General features: G+C 51.1%; 4 non-coding genes across 4 annotated transcripts; all 4 read left to right on the plus strand.

The window, feature by feature from the left end:
- Positions 1-85: 85 nt before the first annotated feature.
- LOC138223454 (U2 spliceosomal RNA) lies at positions 86-275 on the plus strand. The gene has a single exon (XR_011181883.1). It is a non-coding gene; the product is annotated as a U2 spliceosomal RNA (small nuclear RNA).
- Positions 276-6,915: 6,640 nt separating this feature from the next.
- On the plus strand, positions 6,916-7,104 carry LOC138223448 (U2 spliceosomal RNA). Its single transcript, XR_011181877.1, has one exon. It is a non-coding gene; the product is annotated as a U2 spliceosomal RNA (small nuclear RNA).
- A 6,471-nt stretch (positions 7,105-13,575) lies between these two features.
- Positions 13,576-13,763, plus strand: LOC138223416 (U2 spliceosomal RNA). Its single transcript, XR_011181854.1, has one exon. It is a non-coding gene; the product is annotated as a U2 spliceosomal RNA (small nuclear RNA).
- Positions 13,764-19,800: 6,037 nt separating this feature from the next.
- Positions 19,801-19,988, plus strand: LOC138223433 (U2 spliceosomal RNA). The gene has a single exon (XR_011181865.1). It is a non-coding gene; the product is annotated as a U2 spliceosomal RNA (small nuclear RNA).
- The last annotated feature ends 963 nt before the right edge of the window (positions 19,989-20,951 follow it).

Consider the following 20,951-nt stretch of genomic DNA (forward strand, 5'->3'; position numbering starts at 1 on the left):
ATGATACCTTTGATTTAGCTGTGTAATTGTTTTTTGTTTTTGATTGTGTTTTTGGACTTATGTATTTGTAGTTCTGGTGTTTTATTTTGTATTTTGTATAATAAAAAAAAAAAAAAAAAAAATCTGTTCTTATCAGTTTAATATCTGATACGTCCCCCATCGGGGGACCACATATTAAACGGATTTTTGGAACAGGGAGCTGGATCAGGAGCTTGCTCCGTCCTCTCCACGCATCGGCCCGGTATTGCAGCGCCTCCGGGAGCGGTGCACCACCTTCTCTCAGCGGTGAAAAGACAGACGTAGCAAGCAAGCAAGCAAGCAAGCAAGCAAGCAAGCAAGCAAGCAAGCAAGCAAGCGAGGTGGACTGGAGCTCCTTCTTCTCGGGTCTCGTCTCTCGTCCATCTGTGTGTCTCTCTCTCCCCCTCCCCCTCCCCGTCTCCGTTCCCGTGCTCCCTCTGTGCACTTTCCCGCGTCTCGACTCTCTGGGCAAGCAGGCCGGCCCCCTTTTCGGCTCCCGTGCGTTTTCCCTCCAAAAAACTTAGTTTTTTCAGCCTTTTCCCAGGGAGGCAGGCGTGGCTTTTGTGTGTGTGTGTGTGTGTCCCCGTCCTCGCAGGCGGGCCCCTTTCGACAGCCGGGCGGTTTCCCTCCAAAAAACTTAGTATATACACCTTTTCTTCCTTTTTTTCCGGCAGGCGGGCAGGCGCGCGCGTCTGTGTGTGTGTGTGTCCCCGTCCCTCCCGAGAGAGCGCTGCCCCTTGCCTCTGCCCGCAGGTGCCGACGGTCCGCTTTCGCTTGCAGCTCGCTCGGCACAGCTGCTGCTGGTGGGAGGGGCCTAAGCTAAGGAGGCCGGCCGGCTGGCGCCCCCCTGCGGCTGCGGTCGTTGTCGGGCCGTTGACAGAAGATCAAAGAGCAGGGCCCCCGCCCGGGACTGGCAGGAAGGCAGCCAGGCAGGCAAGAGAGAGGGGGAGCAGAGTCCCGCTTTGAGGCCTCTGGCTGCAGGGAGGCCGGCAGCTGCGCGGGTCCCGGGCTCCAGAGGAGTCGGCCTGCGCCACTGTGCGCCAGCGGAACGCCCGCGCGTCGCTCCGCGCCTTTGTGGGCATCGCTTCTCGGCCTTTTGGCGAAGATCCTGAGTGCGTGGCCTGACCGCGGCTTGGGCTCTGAGTCAAAGGCGGGAAGGGGTGGACGGCGCGGCTTTTTCCAGGCGACGGCGATTTTTTCTTTGTGGCGGATAGGATTCCGGCCACTCTACACAAGATGGAGAGGACTTCAAGCAAGAATGCAAGACCAAGGCATACTGTGCGTTTTGTGCTGCGAGTGGAGGCTTCTGACAAGGATTTTGCCAAGAGGGATGCTTTCGAGGATGAAGTCCTTTTCAAGCATTTGTCCTTACAGCCTGAAGAGATCTATTGCCTCCAGGACTTTCCAGGTAAAAAGATTTTTGATTTGTCACTTTACTCTGCTGAACAGTGCACGAAAGTTTGGTCTGTTTTGACTGCTCGCAGACTGGAGGAACCTTTTGTTCATTTTTTCCTTGAACCTTTGTTTGCACGGGAGGCGAGACCCATATGGGTCCATATGAACAACCCTTTTACCCCAGACGCAGACATTGTTAATTTTCTTAAAAGATTTGTTGACGTTCAGGGCACGGGTATCAAGGAGATGGATAGGAAGAGAGTCTGGAACGGGAAAAGGAAATTTCTGGTGCGTTTCAGAGCGGACCCTAGTGCTGAAGATGGGCTCTTGCACCCTCCTGCTAACTTCTCAATTGGAACTTATACAGGTTATCTGTACTACCCTGATCAACCCTTGGCGTGTAGACGATGCAGGCAGAAGGGCCATTATGCTGCTGACTGTGATGTGGAGGTCTGTCGAAGGTGTGATACTGTGGGGCACAGCACCTTCATGTGCAGGGCTGAGCCGAAATGTAATCTGTGCGGGGTCTCTGGGCACATTTACAGGGCGTGCCCAAAGAAAGGTATGAGTTTCGCAGCCGTGGCGGGTGGCACATCGGCAGCAAGTGTTACCTCAGTTCACCAGGCAGAAGATGCAGCAGAGGGCCCGGCACCGGCGTCGCTGGTCCCTGACGCTGGCGAGGAGGTGATGGAACCTGAGGGTGTGGATCAAGGGCAGGAGGTAACGGACCACAGGCAGACGGCAACAGCACTTACCTCAGCAGAAGATCGCAGCGGCGAAGAAGAGACGGAGGCTCCGGTGAGTGCTGAGGAGGTCCTGGGGAGCGCAGAGGAGGAAGGTGGGGTCTCGCTCGCCGCGCTAGAGCATATAAGAGCGTTGGCTGAGGAATCAAGCCTGCCCTCTGCGGAGGAAGTAGGGTCAGACTGGGGGGACAGAGTGGATGAAGAGGAGGCCATGGACACCGTCCAGGCCAGGAAAGTTGTGAAAAGAAAGGCGGAAAATGATGTGCCGCCCTTGGTGAAGAAATCGGGTGTAGATCCCATGGAATACCTTGAGTCGATGGCCACAGATTCGGTGGCCCAGGCCGAATCTACTCCACTAGGGTCGGAGGGCGAGGTAAGTGGTGTGGGTGACCCCCCCCTTACGGCAGAGTCGGGTATGTCCTCAGGCTTTGTCATTCCAGAAACGGAGATGACCCCGACCTCGGCAGAAGCCTCAGAAGAACACATGCAGCCACGCGTCGCCCTGCAGAGAGAAGAACGAGATGTCTTTATATTCGCTGAGGTACCTATGAGGTTCAAGAAGTTCTGTAAATGGGACGAAAAGGCCAGCAAAATAGTCTGGCCTAGGACCTTCAATGAGCAAGGGCTATCTCCGGCAGGGATTGTCGTGCGTTGTGAGCACTCTGGTGAGGAGATTTCAACCCTCGAAGTAAAGGGCCGCAACCAGATAGATGCGACCAACAAGAAGATGTTGTTGGGTGACTTTGTAAAGAAATGGATAAGGGACAAGGGAGAACTGAAGGAGATGTACGAGGTGGGGGTGGAAAGGCGCCCTGACAAAGTGCTGAAGACTCTGGAGGCCCCGCTGCAGTTTTTGGAGGCCTGTGCCTGGAAGAACGGAAACGTGCAGTACCCGCCCCGGCCGTCAAACTTCCGACGTGTGCTGAGGTTGCAGGAAGGAGTGACAGTTGGCTGTACGCGATCAGGAGGTAAAATAGATAAACTATATTTGCAGGGACAAAGGGAGGCGTCAGTGCGTCAAGCCTACATAGAGCTGATGAGCCTTTTTACTGCCCCCTAATGTTGAAAATATTAACTTTAAATATTCGGGGTTTAAGGAACTTAGTAAAGAGGACGGCCTTTTTTTCTTACCTGAAAACCATGGTTTTTGACATTTGTTTGGTGCAGGAAGTCCATCTAAAAGATGAAAGAGACGTCATACAGTTCACTCGTGAGTGGGACAGAGGAGACTCTAGATGGAATATCGGAGGTGTCCACTCCTCGGGAGTTGGAGTTTTATTTGGCAATCGCAATTTTATAGTGGAGAAATGTGTGAATGTAGTGCCTGGGAGAGCCTTATATTTGGATATTTGTTCGGGTGAGAATTGCTTTCGGTGTGTGTGTGTGTATGCCCCGGCAATGATGGCTTTACGGGCAGATTTCTTTAAGGAACTTTATCCTGTTTGCCTTACCAACAAATGGATCATCATGGGAGGAGACTTTAACGTGGACCTCCAAGATAAGAGGGATCCAGGGGCAAAGCAGCTCAATCTTCTTCTAGCACAGTTTGGACTTTACGACTGCGCCTACCGGATCCGAAAGGAGAAAGCAGAGGCCACGTGGAGGAACGCTCAAGGTACTGTGAAGCGCCTTGATTATGTATTCGCCTCACTGGACGTACCTGTGGAGAAGGTGGTGGTGCTGCCGGTAGGTTTTTCTGACCATGCCCTAGTAGAGGCCCATTTTCCACATTTAAGGAACCAGTTTGGGCGTGGGGTGTGGAAGTTAAATACGGAGAACCTAAGAGAAGACGAATATGTCAAGGTAATGAGGTACAAATTGCAAACATGGTGGAAGGAGAGGAATCTGGGGACTCCCCTGATTGATTGGTGGGAACGCTTAAAAAAGAAAATTAGAAAGGAGACCAGAATTTATGGCAGAGCAAGGCTCAAGCGTGAGCGGCAGAAGGGCAGGGCGCTGCAGGAAAGATTAAACACCTTGTTTTCCCAGTGTAATAAGGATATGTCAGTGTGCCCTGAAGATATTGCAGCAGCTAAAGCTGAACTGCGCACTTATCACGAGCAAAAGGCAAGGAGTTACCTGTTCAGAGCCCACGTGCAGTTCATACAATCTCACGAAACATGTTCCAGTTTTTTCTTCCGGCAAATTCGTCAGAGACAGAAGCGCAGTGTGATGACTGGCATTCAGACCTCGGAGGGGAAAATAGTTACTAGTAGTGAGGAGATGCTGGAAGTGGTGAGGCACTTTTACCAATGTCTTTTTTCCCTAAAGACGGTGGACGAGGCCATGGGTGCAAAGCTGCTGAGCGGTATTACAGCGCAGGTTCCTGTCAAAGCCCAAGAACAGTTGGAGGCTCCTATAAGCTTGCAGGAACTTGGCGACGCTCTGCTCGGCATGAAGGCTGGTAAGGTACCAGGTAAAGACGGACTACCAGCCGAATTTTATCGGACGTTCTGGGATATCTTAGGGCCAATCTTACTTCAGGTGACGGAGGAAATCTTTCGTAGGAAGGCTATGTGTGAGTCTATGAGGGAGGGAATCCTCACACTGTTGTATAAAAAAGGACCTGCAAAGGACCTTAAGAACTGGAGGCCGCTGCAGATGTTGTGCGTGGACTATAAGCTGATCGCTAAAGTGCTGGTAAACCGCTTGAAGGGGGTCCTAGCTCATGTGATCGGTTGGGACCAAACCTGCGGGGTTCGAGGTCGGCGTGCCAGCTGGACCCTCCAACTAGTACGGGATGTGATAGCGTGGTCCGAGAACAGGAACGTCCCGTTGCTGATCGCCAGCTTGGACCTAGAAAAAGCTTTTGACAATGTCTCACACACCTTTGTCTGGCAAGTGATGGAGAAGATGGGATTCGGCCCTGTCATGCTGGGCTGGTTAAAAATACTGTACTCACAGGTTGGCAGTAGAGTTCTGGTGAACGGGCACCTGGGAGGACTGGTTCTCCAAGAGTCTGGTGTGCGTCAGGGCTGCCCCCTGTCCCCATTACTTTTTGCACTATATATGGAACCTTATGCGCGGGCAGTCCAGAAGGAGCCATCCATTGACGGGATCCTCGTACCTGGGAGTGGAGGAAAAAGAGTTAAGGTGGCATTATATGCTGACGATGTTACCTTATTTCTCAGCTCTTACCTTAGCCTACAGGCGGCCTTGGACGTCTTCGAGAACTTCTCCCTCGCGTCAGGTGCAAAGCTAAACAGGGGGAAAAGTCAGATCAAGTTCTTCGGGCCTTGGAAAGAACAGCTGGGACCAGCGCATGGATTGGACATCTGTCAAGGGCCCCTTAAGATTCTAGGGGTGTTATTCACGGCACAGGATGCTGCTTGGTGCAATTGGTCCCAGAGGCTGGAGAAGGCTAGGCTGCAGCTGACGCACTGGAAGAACAAGCAGCTGTCCTTTGTAGGTAAAGTCCTGATCCTGAAAGTGGTGTTTCTGCCTGTGCTGGTTTATCTAGCATCGGTGTATCCCATGCCTGCGCGCTTCAACAGATATCTGGTAAGGGAGGTTTTTATGTTCATGTGGGGGGGAAAATATGAGTATGTGCGCAGAGTCGATATGTATCGCCCAGTGGAAGAAGGCGGACGGGGAGTTCCCAACTTCCCTGTAAAGCTAAACTGTATATATGTGTCTGGCCTGTGTATAGCTCTGCATTCCCCAGTCTCACATCCCTTTCAGTATTTTGTCAGGTTCTGGCTATCTAGCCACGTGCGCGCCCTGGCTCAGTGGTCCAACAGTTTGCCTCATGGGAACGATCTGCCATGGCACTATCGGCATGCGACACACTGGCTGCAACAGCACCCTGAGCTTAAAGATCACCAGGTCCTGCTTAACCACAGACGGCTCTATTCTGCAGTAACTCAAGCTGAAGAGGCCAGCCTCGTAGGTGGCGTCCCCAACGTGGTCTGGCGGCGAGTCCAGCCCAGAGGGCTACAGCACCATCTAATGGATTTGAACTGGCTATCCGCTTGGGGTCGTTTGGCAGTTCGTGAGGTTTTGTTCAAACATAAGCTGACAAAGCAGCAGGAGTGTCCTAGAGCCGGGTGTCATGCGGTGGAGTCGATCAGCCACGTGTTTTGGGACTGTAATTTTGCTCAGCGGACCTGGAACAAATGTGAAACTTTGTTTAGTAGCCTGTCCTCCACTTTCTGTGTACTTCCTGCAGTTGTGTTATATGGGTTGAAGGTGGGAGGTGGGGCAAACGCTAAGAGCTTTGTGTTATGGTTGCTAGTTAGTTTAATTAAGTTTGAGTTATGGAATTCCAGGAATTTGTTAGTCAAGAGGGGAATTGTTTGTACAGTAGATGGGTTATATAGAAGGCTTTTATGGAATTTGAGAGGGTTGGTAGAAGGGGACATAAAAAGATGGGGTTTTCATGCCGCAAAGGAGAAATGGAAATCCATAGTGGATATCTGGGATTGGAAATAGTCTAGGTCCTTTAATGTTCCTGTAATTTGTAAATAAGACTGTTGGGTGAATTTGGGGGTGGAAGGTAATTTGCATAAGGGGCGGGATTATGGTAAATAGGGTTGGGGTTGGAAATCATGTACTGTGTTTTTCAAGTAAGTTGTTTATTTTATGTACGCATATCTGCTTCATGTTAATTATGGGTTTGTTTTTGAGCAAGGGAATTGTATTGGGGTGGGTTGTGTCTATATAAGGGATGAGATTATGATACCTTTGATTTAGCTGTGTAATTGTTTTTTGTTTTTGATTGTGTTTTTGGACTTATGTATTTGTAGTTCTGGTGTTTTATTTTGTATTTTGTATAATAAAAAAAAAAAAAAAAAAATCTGTTCTTATCAGTTTAATATCTGATACGTCCCCCATCGGGGGACCACATATTAAACGGATTTTTGGAACAGGGAGCTGGATCAGGAGCTTGCTCCGTCCTCTCCACGCATCGGCCCGGTATTGCAGCGCCTCCGGGAGCGGTGCACCACCTTCTCTCAGCGGTGAAAAGACAGACGTAGCAAGCAAGCAAGCAAGCAAGCAAGCAAGCAAGCAAGCAAGCAAGCGAGGTGGACTGGAGCTCCTTCTTCTCGGGTCTCGTCTCTCGTCCATCTGTGTGTCTCTCTCTCCCCCTCCCCCTCCCCGTCTCCGTTCCCGTGCTCCCTCTGTGCACTTTCCCGCGTCTCGACTCTCTGGGCAAGCAGGCCGGCCCCCTTTTCGGCTCCCGTGCGTTTTCCCTCCAAAAAACTTAGTTTTTTCAGCCTTTTCCCAGGGAGGCAGGCGTGGCTTTTGTGTGTGTGTGTGTGTGTCCCCGTCCTCGCAGGCGGGCCCCTTTCGACAGCCGGGCGGTTTCCCTCCAAAAAACTTAGTATATACACCTTTTCTTCCTTTTTTTCCGGCAGGCGGGCAGGCGCGCGCGTCTGTGTGTGTGTGTGTCCCCGTCCCTCCCGAGAGAGCGCTGCCCCTTGCCTCTGCCCGCAGGTGCCGACGGTCCGCTTTCGCTTGCAGCTCGCTCGGCACAGCTGCTGCTGGTGGGAGGGGCCTAAGCTAAGGAGGCCGGCCGGCTGGCGCCCCCCTGCGGCTGCGGTCGTTGTCGGGCCGTTGACAGGAGATCCAAGAGCAGGGCCCCCGCCCGGGACTGGCGGGCAGGCAGGCGAGCAAGCAGGCAGGCAAGAGAGGGGGAGAGCGGAGTCCGGGCGGCCGGCAGCCGCGTGCGGACCGGGCTCCCGAGGCGTCGGCCTGCGCCGCTGCGCGCCAGCCGGACGCCCGCGCGCCCGCCCAAGGCCGGCGTCGGGCATCGCTTCTCGGCCTTTTGGCTGCGATCTCAGTACGTGGCTTGACCGCGGCTGTGGGAACAGTTGAAAGGAGGGAAGGTGAGGGGTTTTTTTCCCCAGGCCTGCCTATAGGCTAGGCAGGACTTTTTTTGGCTTTTTTCTACGTGGCGGAGGAGGATCCGGCCATTTTGAAGAGATGGAGAGAAGAACGAGCGGCAGGGAGGCGAGGCTGAGGAATACTATCCGTTTTGTTTTGAAGGATGATGGGATCCAGGAGTTTGTTCACAGGGATACTTTTGAGGACGTGGTTATGGAGAAGGCTTTGGGAGTGCACCCGGAGGATACTTATTGTCTTCAGGATTTTCCTGGGAAAAAGGTATTTGACCTTTCTTTGAATTCTGATATTAAATGCAGTGAAGTTTGGTTTATTGCTAATGAGCATCGGAATGAGGAGCCGCTTAAGCATTTTTTCGTTGAGCCTTTATTTGCAAGGGAACTGCGGACATTAACGTTGCACATGTTTAATTGTTATATGGCGGAGGAGGACATTGTGAGCTTTCTCAAGCGCTTTGTGGATGTGCAGGGCGAAGGGGTCAAAGTGCTCGATAGGAAGAAATACTGGAACGGGAGACGAAAGTACCAAGTGCGGTTCAGGTTCAACGCACAGGCAAGTGATGGTTTGCTTCATCCGCCAGCTTCCTTCACGATTGGATCGAGCAATGGGTACTTGTTTTACCCGGGCCAGCCCATTACGTGCAGGCGCTGTGGGCAAGAGGGCCATATAGCTCTGAACTGTGTAGTGCAGGTATGCAAGAGATGTGAAGGTATTGGGCATGTGGCGTCTGCTTGCACAGAGGACATTAAATGCAATTTGTGTGGAAAGCAGGGCCATGCTTATAGGGAGTGCCCGAGAAGGGCTGGGAGCTATTCTGCAGCCATAAGCGGGCTTCGGAAGGATGGGGAAGCTGCTTCTGCGGGCCGAGGGGACTCTGGGAGTGAGGCAACTGATACGGGTGTGTTGAGAAGCACGGCTGTAGATCCACCTGTGGAACAGAAGGCAGCAGAGGAAGGTGTATCAGGAGGCAATGGCAGGCGGATGGGAAATGAAGAGATGGAAATCAGTCAATCTGGAGAGGACATCAGTTTTGATACGCCTGGACTGGTTTTTTTGAAGGATGTGGTGGATGAGATGGGGGGCATGGCCTCGCAGGGAGGCTGGGGAGATAGAATGGATGAAGAGGAGGAGGATGGTGCTTCGACCTCTAAAAAGACAGTTAAAAGGAAGGCAGCTGAGTCTGAAGAACTTACTGTGAAAAAAGCGGGAAGAGATCCAGAGGAGCCACCTTCGGGTGGTAGGCAGGTTTCTGAGGCCCCAGCCCCCTTTCCGTGCTCGGAGGAGGAGGAAGAGGAAAGAGAGATCTGGCTAGAGGGGCAAGGTGAACTTGGTGGCAGTGGCTCTTCAGAATCCACTAGTACACCATTTGTCCCCGAAACCGGAGGTTCGAATGATGGAAGCGGCAATACTTTTACCCAAGTCTTAGAGGCAGGTGCAGTCCCAAGGCATGAAGAAGAGGAAGGCCTCTGGCTAGACTCAGAACTTCCCCGTGACTTTGTGGAGCTCTGTAAATGGGACGAGGGGGGTGGAAAGGTCCTATGGCCCGTTGATTTTGAGGAACAGGAGATATCAAGGAAGGACATCCGATATGACTGTGTGCGCAATGGGAGTGAGATCCAGCGCTTCCGGCTGTACGGGAAGACGCACGCCGAAATTGGGTCAAAAAAGCTTCTTTTGAGGGACATTGAGAAACAGTGGCGAGACGATCATGGTATGGCAAAGGTGGCCTTTGCGGCAGGGGCAGTCAGGAAAAAAGATGGAATACTGAAGTACCTAGAGGCATCTCCGAGTTTTCTGAAAAATTGTGAATGGAGGGACGGGGGCGTAAAGTTTCCTACTCGGGCCGGAGTGCTTAAAAGTATTTTAAGGTCTTATCCGGGGGTTAAGATCGAAGGTGATGGGAACACTAGAAATATCACCCGTTTGTATGTGTATGGGCAAAAGGAGTTGGAAGTCAGGGATGCGTATATCGCGGCTATGAAGATTATTAGGAGATGGGAAGAGAAGACCTAATTTGTATCTGAGATGAAACTGGTTACTTTAAATGTGAGGGGGTTGAGGGATAGAGTGAAGAGAACTGCTGTGTTTTTTTCCTTGAAAAGCCTAAACTTTGATGTGTGTTTCTTGCAGGAAGTGCACCTGAAGAACGACAAGGATGTTAGAGCTTTTACGAGGGAATGGGACAAGGGTGGGTCTCGGTGGAGTGTGGGTGGGGTACATTCGTCGGGTGTGGGGGTTTTATTTGGTAATCATGATATGATTGTAGAAGAATGCAATGTAATAGTGCCTGGGAGAGCCTTGAGTGTGGATGTGTGTTTTGGTAATAATAAGTTTAGGCTCATTTCGGTGTATGCCCCTGCTATAAGCTCTTTGAGGGCAGATTTTTTTAAAGAGTTATATCCGCTGTGTGCTACGAACAAAACACTTGTCATTGGCGGGGATTTCAATGTTGATCTTGGCAGCCGGGAGGATGCGGGGGGGAAGCAGCTGCGAGTGCTTTTGACACGTTTTAACTTGGTGGATTGTTTTTCCCGAGTTGCAGCTGGGGCAGGGGCAGCGACTTGGAGGAACGCAGCAGGTATTGCAAGACGCCTGGATTATATCTTTGCCTCAAGGGAAGTGACAGTGGAGAAAGCTGCTGTCCAGCCGGTGTGGTGCTCCGACCATGACATCGTTGAGGTTGATTTGCGTCTTAAGCACAGGTTGTATGGCAGGGGCTTTTGGCGAATGAATGTGGAGGTATTGAGTGAGGAAGCTTATATTAAGGGTATGAAATCCAAGTTGAATGAGTGGTGGGGAGCGAAGAAGAGCTATATATCAGCCCTGGATTGGTGGGAGGTAGTTAAGAAAAGAATTAGAAAGTTCACAAGGGAGTACAATCTAAATCGCCGGAGGAGTGAAGTGAAGGAAGGGAGGTTTTTGCAGCAGGAACTGAATAACCTCTACACGCAGCTTAATGAGGGGGTGGAGGTAGATATGGAGGACATAGCAGTTGTTAGGGCCAGATTGAAAGCTTATCATAGGCAAAGAGCTAGAAGCTTTTTGTTCAAGGCCCGTATTGATTCCCTGCTGCAGCAACAGACATGTGCCTCTTTTTTGTTCAGACAGGTGAGGAAGCTTCAAAATAGAAGAAGTATGAATGGGGTCCGTGTTGGTACTGATAAGATTGTGGAGGACACTGATGGCATGTTGGAAGCGGTCCATGTGTACTATCAGGAGCTCTTTTCGGGGGAAGTATTAGGAGAAGCTTCGGAGTCTGCGGTGTTAGAGTGTATTTCTGCACGGGTGTCGGAGAGTGGTAGGTGTTTCTTGGAAAAGCCTATTAGTTTGGAAGAACTTAAAGAAGCACTAGCCGGGATGAAAAATAGGAAGGCACCAGGATTAGACGGCTTACCTGCAGAATTTTACAAAACATTTTGGGACATATTAGGACCTATTATGCTCAAAATAACAGCAGAGGTCGTCACTAAGGGAAGGTTAGGGGATTCAATGCGTGAGGGGGTCTTGACCTTGTTATTCAAGAAGGGGCAGTCAACGGACTTGGGGAATTGGAGGCCGCTTACTATGTTGTGTACCGATTATAAGCTCATTGCCAAGGTACTGGTTAATCGCTTGAGGGAGGTAATAGGGTCTGTGGTAGGTAAAGATCAAACTTGTGGTGTAAAGGGGAGAAGGATTAGCTGGTCTTTGCAACTCATTAGAGATGTAATTGCATGGTCAGAGCAAAGGAATCTGCCATTGATTTTAGCCAACCTAGATTTGGAGAAAGCGTTTGATAAAGTATCGCACTCTTTCTTGTGGCAAGTGATGGAGCGAATGGGTTTCGGACACACATTTATTGGCTGGTTGAGAACCTTGTATGCACAGGTGGGCAGCAGAGTTGTGGTTAACGGCTTCATTGGGAAGTTTGTAAAGCAAAACTCAGGAGTAAGGCAAGGTTGTCCTTTGTCCCCGTTGTTGTTCATCCTCTATATAGAACCTTTTGCGAGGATGATTAACGTGACCCCAGATGTGGACGGGCTGTTAGTGCCTGGGAGTGGCGGGGAGCGTGTCAAATTGTCTGCATATGCGGATGATATCACGCTGATATTGACTTCTGATCACGGCCTGCACAAGGCTTTGGTTCTTTTTGAGGAGTTTGCTAAAGTCTCAGGGGCCAGACTGAACAAACAAAAGAGCAAGATTAAGTTTTTTGGGTTATGGAGGGATAGGGAAGGAGGGATACAAGGGTTAGACTTTTGTAATGGTCCCTTGAAGGTATTGGGCGTCTCTTTTCAAGACCAGGAGATGGTACATCAAAATTGGTTGCAAGCTTTAGAAGGCACAAGGTTAAGGCTGCAGCGATGGGGTGATAGGCTTTTAACCTTTGTGGAGAAGGTTGTAATATTAAAGACAGAAGTCCTACCTGCTCTGATACATCTTGCCAATGTCTTCCCGATGCCTGCAAGATACAACAGATACCTTGTTAAAGTAACTTTTGAGTTTTTATGGAACAAGAAGTATGAGTACATTAAGCGTATTGACATGTACCGCCCGATTGAGAAGGGAGGCAGGGGCGTCCCAAATATCCCTGTCAAGCTTAATTGTCTGTATGTGTCGGGGTTATGTGTTGCTTTAAGTCAACCAGTAACGCACAGCTCTCAGTTTTTTGCAAGGTTTTGGCTCTCCAGCAGCATGCGACGTCTTACTGGCTGGAGGAATGACGTCCCGCATGGGGAGGACTTACCGTGGCATTACAGGCATGCAGTGTCCTGGGTGAGGAGTCATCTGACAGAGGAAGATCCTCCTCTGTCGAATCACAGGGAGCTGTACCGAGCTGTGATGGAGCAGGGTGAAGCCGCGATCGTTGGGAGTGTTGCCGCCGAAACCTGGAGGAGAGTCCAGCCCAAAGGCCTGCGGCTGGATATGCTGGATCTGAACTGGCTGGTGGCTTGGAAGAGGCTTCCAGTGCGGGACGTTTTGTATAAACACAAGCTTACCAGGCAGGCCGGATGCCCACGAGCGGATTGCCAGGCAGTCGAGTCGGTTGAACATGTTTTTTGGTTTTGTAATTTTGCACAGAGTGTGTGGGGGAAGTGTTCATCTTGGTTGGGGATGTTGGAGACAGGTTTCAAAATCAATCTGGCAACCATAATGTATGGTGTTGGGGGGAGGGGGAGAACAAAAAAGGCTGCGTTTGTTTTATGGTTTTTGATTAGTTGTGTTAAATTAGAATTGTGGGCCGCCAGAAATGTGTTGGTTAAGAAAGGGGTGTTGCGGAGCGTGAGGGGTGTTTGGAATAAAGTTGTGTGGGATGTTAAATGTATGATAACAGCTGATTTGCGTATTTGGAGCTACCATGCAGTAAAGGAAAAATGGAAATCCCTAATGGATATTTAGAAAAGAAAGGTTGACCCTGAGTTTAAAACAAGGGGAGTTTTTGTTATTGAAGGGTGTGTGTTCATTTGAATAAGGGGCGGAGTTATGATAATGAGGTGTGTATTGAAGCCTGTTTTTTTGTTCCTTTACAGGAGTTTGTTTTTTTGTTATGGAGAATATTGTTGTTGTGATTATGTGTTGATTATGGTTGTTTGTGACATTTTTTGTATAATAAAAAAAAAAAAAAAAAAATCTGTTCTTATCAGTTTAATATCTGATACGTCCCCCATCGGGGGACCACATATTAAACGGATTTTTGGAACAGGGAGCTGGATCAGGAGCTTGCTCCGTCCTCTCCACGCATCGGCCCGGTATTGCAGCGCCTCCGGGAGCGGTGCACCACCTTCTCTCAGCGGTGAAAAGACAGACGTAGCAAGCAAGCAAGCAAGCAAGCAAGCAAGCAAGCGAGGTGGACTGGAGCTCCTTCTTCTCGGGTCTCGTCTCTCGTCCATCTGTGTGTCTCTCTCTCCCCCTCCCCCTCCCCGTCTCCGTTCCCGTGCTCCCTCTGTGCACTTTCCCGCGTCTCGACTCTCTGGGCAAGCAGGCCGGCCCCCTTTTCGGCTCCCGTGCGTTTTCCCTCCAAAAAACTTAGTTTTTTCAGCCTTTTCCCAGGGAGGCAGGCGTGGCTTTTGTGTGTGTGTGTGTGTGTCCCCGTCCTCGCAGGCGGGCCCCTTTCGACAGCCGGGCGGTTTCCCTCCAAAAAACTTAGTATATACACCTTTTCTTCCTTTTTTTCCGGCAGGCGGGCAGGCGCGCGCGTCTGTGTGTGTGTGTGTCCCCGTCCCTCCCGAGAGAGCGCTGCCCCTTGCCTCTGCCCGCAGGTGCCGACGGTCCGCTTTCGCTTGCAGCTCGCTCGGCACAGCTGCTGCTGGTGGGAGGGGCCTAAGCTAAGGAGGCCGGCCGGCTGGCGCCCCCCTGCGGCTGCGGTCGTTGTCGGGCCGTTGACAGGAGATCCAAGAGCAGGGCCCCCGCCCGGGACTGGCGGGCAGGCAGGCGAGCAAGCAGGCAGGCAAGAGAGGGGGAGAGCGGAGTCCGGGCGGCCGGCAGCCGCGTGCGGACCGGGCTCCCGAGGCGTCGGCCTGCGCCGCTGCGCGCCAGCCGGACGCCCGCGCGCCCGCCCAAGGCCGGCGTCGGGCATCGCTTCTCGGCCTTTTGGCTAAGATCAAGGTTCAAGTGGCATGACCGCAGTTCCAAGATCTTAGTCCAGGGGGTCGGGCTAGTGACGAAGACGACGACCAAGAAGAGGAGGAAGAGCCGAAGACAAAGAAACAGCCACTGGTGGAATCGCTCCAGGTGAAGCCTGGGGGGTGAAGCCAGGGCTGCCGAGAAGGAAGACGTCGGGCGGTGAGGAGCCTCTTTCGGGGGTTTTCCTTATTTTTTCGGCGTCAGGATGGACTATTTTTGGAGATCTACTCAGCCGGCCAATTTGACCGGGCTGCCGAATACGATTAGGTTTAAGCTTAGGGAGGAGTTGAATTTGGAGTTTCCGGATAGGGTTACTTTCATCGAGTCAGTTTTGTGCAAGGGACTTGATCTTTCAGTTAAGGACTTACTTTGTGTTCAGGGATATACTGCTTCTAAGTCTGTGGATGTTACTTTTGGGAATGAAGCCTTTTATTTTTCGGTTTTGCGGCGCTGCAGAGAGAGGGAGAAAGTTGTTCCCCTCATACATTATGACATTGAAGGGATCTGGGCCAAAGCACGTCGGGTGATCACGGTGCACGTTTATAACCCTTTTGTTCGGGATGATGACATTTTTTTGTTTCTGAGCCGCTATGTGGACGTTGTTTCTGAATGCAACAAGGTTGTGGACAGGTTGGGAGTGTGGACAGGTCGAAGGCAGTTTGCCGTGATTCTTCGGCCTGATCCCTCCTCTCTGGATGGCTTCAAGCACCCTCCTGCGTCGTTTGCCCTTGGGTCTGATCGGGGCTACCTTTTTTACGCGGGCCAGCCCAAAACCTGCAGAAGGTGTCATGAGCCTGGCCATACGGCATACTCATGTTCACAGGTAAGATGCCGTAACTGTGATGAACTTGGACATTTAATGAAAGACTGCAAAAAAGGGGTTATGTGCACCCTTTGTGGCGAAGAGGGCCACGTGTGGAAGAACTGTTACACCCGGACCTTTGACAGGGTCCAGGCAATGAAGACGAACTATGCAAACATAATTGTTGATGGGGAGGAGGAGGGCACTTCTGAGGCCGTGGAGGAGGTTGTCAAAGAGGCGACCGGCACGGCAGATGAAGGGGCTTCAGTGCAGGAGCCTGGAGGTTCTGAGGACGTCAGTCCGGCGCCATCTGGAGGCGTGGGAGAGGAACTCCCGGTTGCTTCCGGGCCTGTGGCTGATGGACCTCGGGGCCATGTGCAAGGTAAGAGGCCGGTTCCCACAGACTCTGCTGCAGACCAGGCCCCCGCTGAGGGCGGTGGGGGCGAGCAGCTGGAGTCTAGAAAGAGAAAGAAGAAGGAGAAGGAGAAGGAGAGAAGGAGGAGAAAGGGAAGAGGGCAGCAAGAAGAGTCAGGAGCAGGAGGTAATCTTTCGACGGATGATGAGGAACCTAAGAGAGCTGGTACTGCTCAGGAGATGGATACTGGGCAGGGTGGGCCTGATGGGTCTGATGCTGACACTCCTCCTGGCACCAGTTACCAGTGGTCAGAGTGCAGTGGAGGCCCGGTGCTGTCTCCAGGACTGCTGCCGGACTCCCTCTTCTCACCGTTGCAGAGTCCTGACTACTACGGCTCGGATTTCTTGATGGACAAGCTGCAGAATGAGGTGCCTTTTGCAGGATCCCCGGGTGCTGACAACACTAACATGGACACATGACTCTCACCGTCTGCACGGTGAATGTCAGGGGCTTGAGAAACCGCGTTAAGAGATTGGCAATCTTTCAATCTTTACGCAGCCTTCGGTGTTCTGTTTTTTTCCTACAGGAAACTCATGTGCGGGACAGTGTGGACTCTAGAACTTTTTCCACTGACTGGCATTGTGGTCAGTCAGTATGGGGAATTGGGAGTGCGCATTCGGCAGGGGTGGGTATCTTACTTAATGACAACAGTCTGTGTGTGGTGAATAGTTTTGTTGGGGTACCGGGGAGGGTGTTGGTGCTAGATGCTGATAGGTATGACAAGAAATATAGGTTTATATGTGTTTATGCTCCCTCGCAGAGATTAGAGAGGAAAGATTTCTTTGCCTCTCTTGAACCTTTGTGTATTACTAACCGTTTTGTTTTTCTTTGTGGTGATTGTAATGTTGATTTGGATGCTGACACTGATTTCGGCGCCACGGCTTTGCGGAATTTGGTGAAGCACTTTGGTTTAGCAGATGGCTTCAGATCCCGTTTTCCCAGGGCTTCTGGGGCAACATGGAGGAACAGCCGAGGGTGTGCGAGACGGCTGGATTATGTGTTTTTGGAGAGCTCTCTAGCCGTGGTTGATGCAGGTATTGTCCCCTCGTTTCTTACGGATCATGACATGCTTTGGGTAAAGGTAAACGATGGTAATCCCTCCTTCGGGCCTGGGTACTGGAAACTAAATGTGTCCATACTGGCAGAGGCTACGTTTTGCTCTGCGGTAAGAGCCCTGATCCAAAGTTGGTTTGATCTGAAACCACTCTATCCGAGTCTGAGAGCATGGTGGGATGACCTCAAGGTAAAGATCAAAACATTCACCATAGCTTATTGTAAACATAAATGTAGTCTGAGGAAGAGAGAGCATCGCAGACTGCAACGTAATTTAGAAGAATATTATGTTCAGTTTAATAAAGGGAAGGATTTTGATTTAGCAGGGGCGGCTCAAGCAAGAGCCAAGTTGAAAGATTTTTATATTGAAGAGGCGAGGAGGTACCTGATTCGTCTCCAAGATAGGTACAGAGAAGAGACGGAGACATGTTCTGCTTATTTCTTTAGCCAGGTGAAGCAGCAGCAGAAAAAGAGGGCAATCTCCGAGTTATATGCGGCTGATGGGAAGCTGGTGAGATCACCCCAAGGTTTAATCGACACGGTTGAGTCTTTTTATACTCTGCTGTTTCAGAAGCGTGAGACGAGGTCGGCACCTTCAGACTTCTGTAGTGGCCTTCCCACGGTGCCAGAGGCTGGAGACTTTTCTGGTCCAGTCTCTTTATCAGAGATGGAGATAGCCCTCAAAGGTATGAAGAGTGGGAAAGTGCCAGGTATTGATGGCTTGTCTAAGGAATTTTATGTTACTTTTTGGGACCTTTTAGGTCCAGCCTTGTTGGAAGTTTATAATGAGGCTTTTAGTTCAGGTGAGCTGAGTGAGTCAATGAGGACAGGAGTGTTAGTGCTCCTGTACAAGAAAGGGGATTCGGCCAATTTAGCAAATTGGAGACCCCTCACAATGCTTACGGTCGACTATAAGATACTGGCTAAATGCCTAGCTAATAGAGTTCAGAAGGTTCTAGCCGACATAGTAGGTCGGGAGCAGGCCTGTAGCATCCCTGGCCGCAGTTGTATGAAAAATTTGCAGTTAGTGAGGGATGTTATAGCGTGGTCAGAAGATAGGGGAATTCCCCTGCTGGTCGTAGGGTTAGACCAGGAAAAAGCGTTCGACCGGGTTGACCACCACTTTTTATTTTCTGTGTTATCCAGTTTTGGTTTCGACCCAATGCTCATCTCCCTTATTCGTTTGTTATATTTCAAGGTGCAGAGCAGAGCTTGTGTGAATGGGTACTTAGGGAAGGGTGTGAAGCAGGAAGCAGGGGTGCGGCAAGGCTGCCCCCTATCTCCTTTACTGTATGTCCTTTACATTGAGCCCCTTGCAGCCGCATTCAGAGGTGACCCAAGGATAGATGGGATTCTCATCCCCGGGAGCGGTGGCAGATATCTGAAAGTGCTGTTATATGCTGATGATATCACCCTTTTTCTTAGTAGCTCTTACAGCCTAGCTGCCGTTTTGGAGGTTGTTGATTCTTTCTCCCAGGTTTCTGGGTCTAAGGTAAATAAAGAGAAGTCCTCTGTTAAATTTTTCGGGGCATGGAGGGTACAGGATAAAAATTCCTGTGGCTTGGTGGTATGTGATGGACCTTTGAAGATCCTTGGCGTCCTGTTTGAAGCCGGGATGCCTGCCAGCACGAACTGGGTTAAAACGCTGAGTTCGGTACGTCAACAGCTGGGCTTATGGAAACTGAGGCGACTTTCCTTCCTAGGGAAAGTCTTGGTGTTAAAAATAGACATTCTGCCTCGTTTACTGTACCTTGCTTATGTTTATCCATTACCTGCAAGATTGAGAAGAGATTTTGTTAGGGAGGTTTTTTCTTTCATGTGGGGAGGAAGATATGAATATATAAAGCGACTTGACATGTATCGGGGCGTTGATGCGGGGGGGAGAGGGGTTCCTCATATTCCCCTCAAGCTCGATTGCCTATTTGTGTCTCAACTTGTCTCAGCTATTTCAGGTCCCGTAGTGCATGACAGTCAGTATTTTGTGCGGTTTTGGTTTTCTTTTACATTGAGGCATTTGGTGACCTGGGATAATTCTGTACCACGAGGTGAAAACCTGCCTTGGCATTACAGGCACGCAGCCCACTGGGTTAAGCTGCATCCTGAAGGTAAGGATGGGGCTGTTGCAATCAGTCACAAGCAGCTGTATAGCACTGTCATTGAAAAAGGGTTCACTAGTCCTGCGGTGTGCGGGGTTAGTGCGGACGTCTGGCTGGGCATCCAGCCCAAGGGCCTGGAGAACCGGCTGGCTGACCTGAACTGGCTGTGCGTCTGGGGAAGACTTCCTGTCCGGTCTGTGCTCCACAGTCATCGGCTGGCTCGATCTGCGGAGTGTCCTGTGGCGAACTGTGGGAAAGAAGAAACCATTCGACACACCTTTTGGGACTGTAATCTTGCTAAGTCTGTATGGGTTTTGTGTTCATGTTTATTTGATAAAGTTACCTCTGGTTTTGTTTTGGATTGTAATACAGTGCTCCTGGGTTTTAAGCGTAAAAATCTTAAGACTGGTAATCTGTTCCTATTATGGTATATTATCAGTATGTGTAAGTTCTGTCTATGGGAAACGAGGCAAGGCCTGTGTAAGACTGGTGTGCAGCCTACTGCTAAGAGTGTTTATGGCAGACTAATTGCCTCATTACGTCAAAAGATGTCGAGTGAGACACGTAGATGGGGTTTCCACGCCGCGAGAGAGAAATGGAAAGGTCTTGTTGATCTTTAACTTTTGTTTGACTTTCAGGTGTTTTTGTTGTATGGGCTGCGATATGTTAAAAGAAAAGAGAGTGTTTGGTTGAAACTTTGGTAAGGGTGGGAAGGTCTTATTTTGAATAAGGGGAGGAGTTATGCTAATGTGGTGTATTGTGAATTTCTGGTTATTGATTGTGTTTTTTTCAATGTATTTGGAAAATGTTTGATTTTTGTCTTGTATTGTTTTATATTTTGTAATAAAAAAAAAAAAAAAAAAAAATCTGTTCTTATCAGTTTAATATCTGATACGTCCCCCATCGGGGGACCACATATTAAACGGATTTTTGGAACAGGGAGCTGGATCAGGAGCTTGCTCCGTCCTCTCCACGCATCGGCCCGGTATTGCAGCGCCTCCGGGAGCGGTGCACCACCTTCTCTCAGCGGTGAAAAGACAGACGTAGCAAGCAAGCAAGCAAGCAAGCAAGCAAGCAAGCAAGCAAGCAAGCAAGCAAGCGAGGTGGACTGGAGCTCCTTCTTCTCGGGTCTCGTCTCTCGTCCATCTGTGTGTCTCTCTCTCCCCCTCCCCCTCCCCGTCTCCGTTCCCGTGCTCCCTCTGTGCACTTTCCCGCGTCTCGACTCTCTGGGCAAGCAGGCCGGCCCCCTTTTCGGCTCCCGTGCGTTTTCCCTCCAAAAAACTTAGTTTTTTCAGCCTTTTCCCAGGGAGGCAGGCGTGGCTTTTGTGTGTGTGTGTGTGTGTCCCCGTCCTCGCAGGCGGGCCCCTTTCGACAGCCGGGCGGTTTCCCTCCAAAAAACTTAGTATATACACCTTTTCTTCCTTTTTTTCCGGCAGGCGGGCAGGCGCGCGCGTCTGTGTGTGTGTGTGTCCCCGTCCCTCCCGAGAGAGCGCTGCCCCTTGCCTCTGCCCGCAGGTGCCGACGGTCCGCTTTCGCTTGCAGCTCGCTCGGCACAGCTGCTGCTGGTGGGAGGGGCCTAAGCTAAGGAGGCCGGCCGGCTGGCGCCCCCCTGCGGCTGCGGTCGTTGTCGGGCCGTTGACAGGAGATCCAAGAGCAGGGCCCCCGCCCGGGACTGGCGGGCAGGCAGGCGAGCAAGCAGGCAGGCAAGAGAGGGGGAGAGCGGAGTCCGGGCGGCCGGCAGCCGCGTGCGGACCGGGCTCCCGAGGCGTCGGCCTGCGCCGCTGCGCGCCAGCCGGACGCCCGCGCGCCCGCCCAAGGCCGGCGTCGGGCATCGCTTCTCGGCCTTTTGGCGAAGATCCTGAGTGCGTGGCCTGACCGCGGCTTGGGCTCTGAGTCAAAGGCGGGAAGGGGTGGACGGCGCGGCTTTTTCCAGGCGACGGCGATTTTTTCTTTGTGGCGGATAGGATTCCGGCCACTCTACA

This window comes from Lepisosteus oculatus, chromosome 16 (assembly GCF_040954835.1).
Source record: "Lepisosteus oculatus isolate fLepOcu1 chromosome 16, fLepOcu1.hap2, whole genome shotgun sequence".
NCBI lineage: Eukaryota > Metazoa > Chordata > Actinopteri > Semionotiformes > Lepisosteidae > Lepisosteus > Lepisosteus oculatus.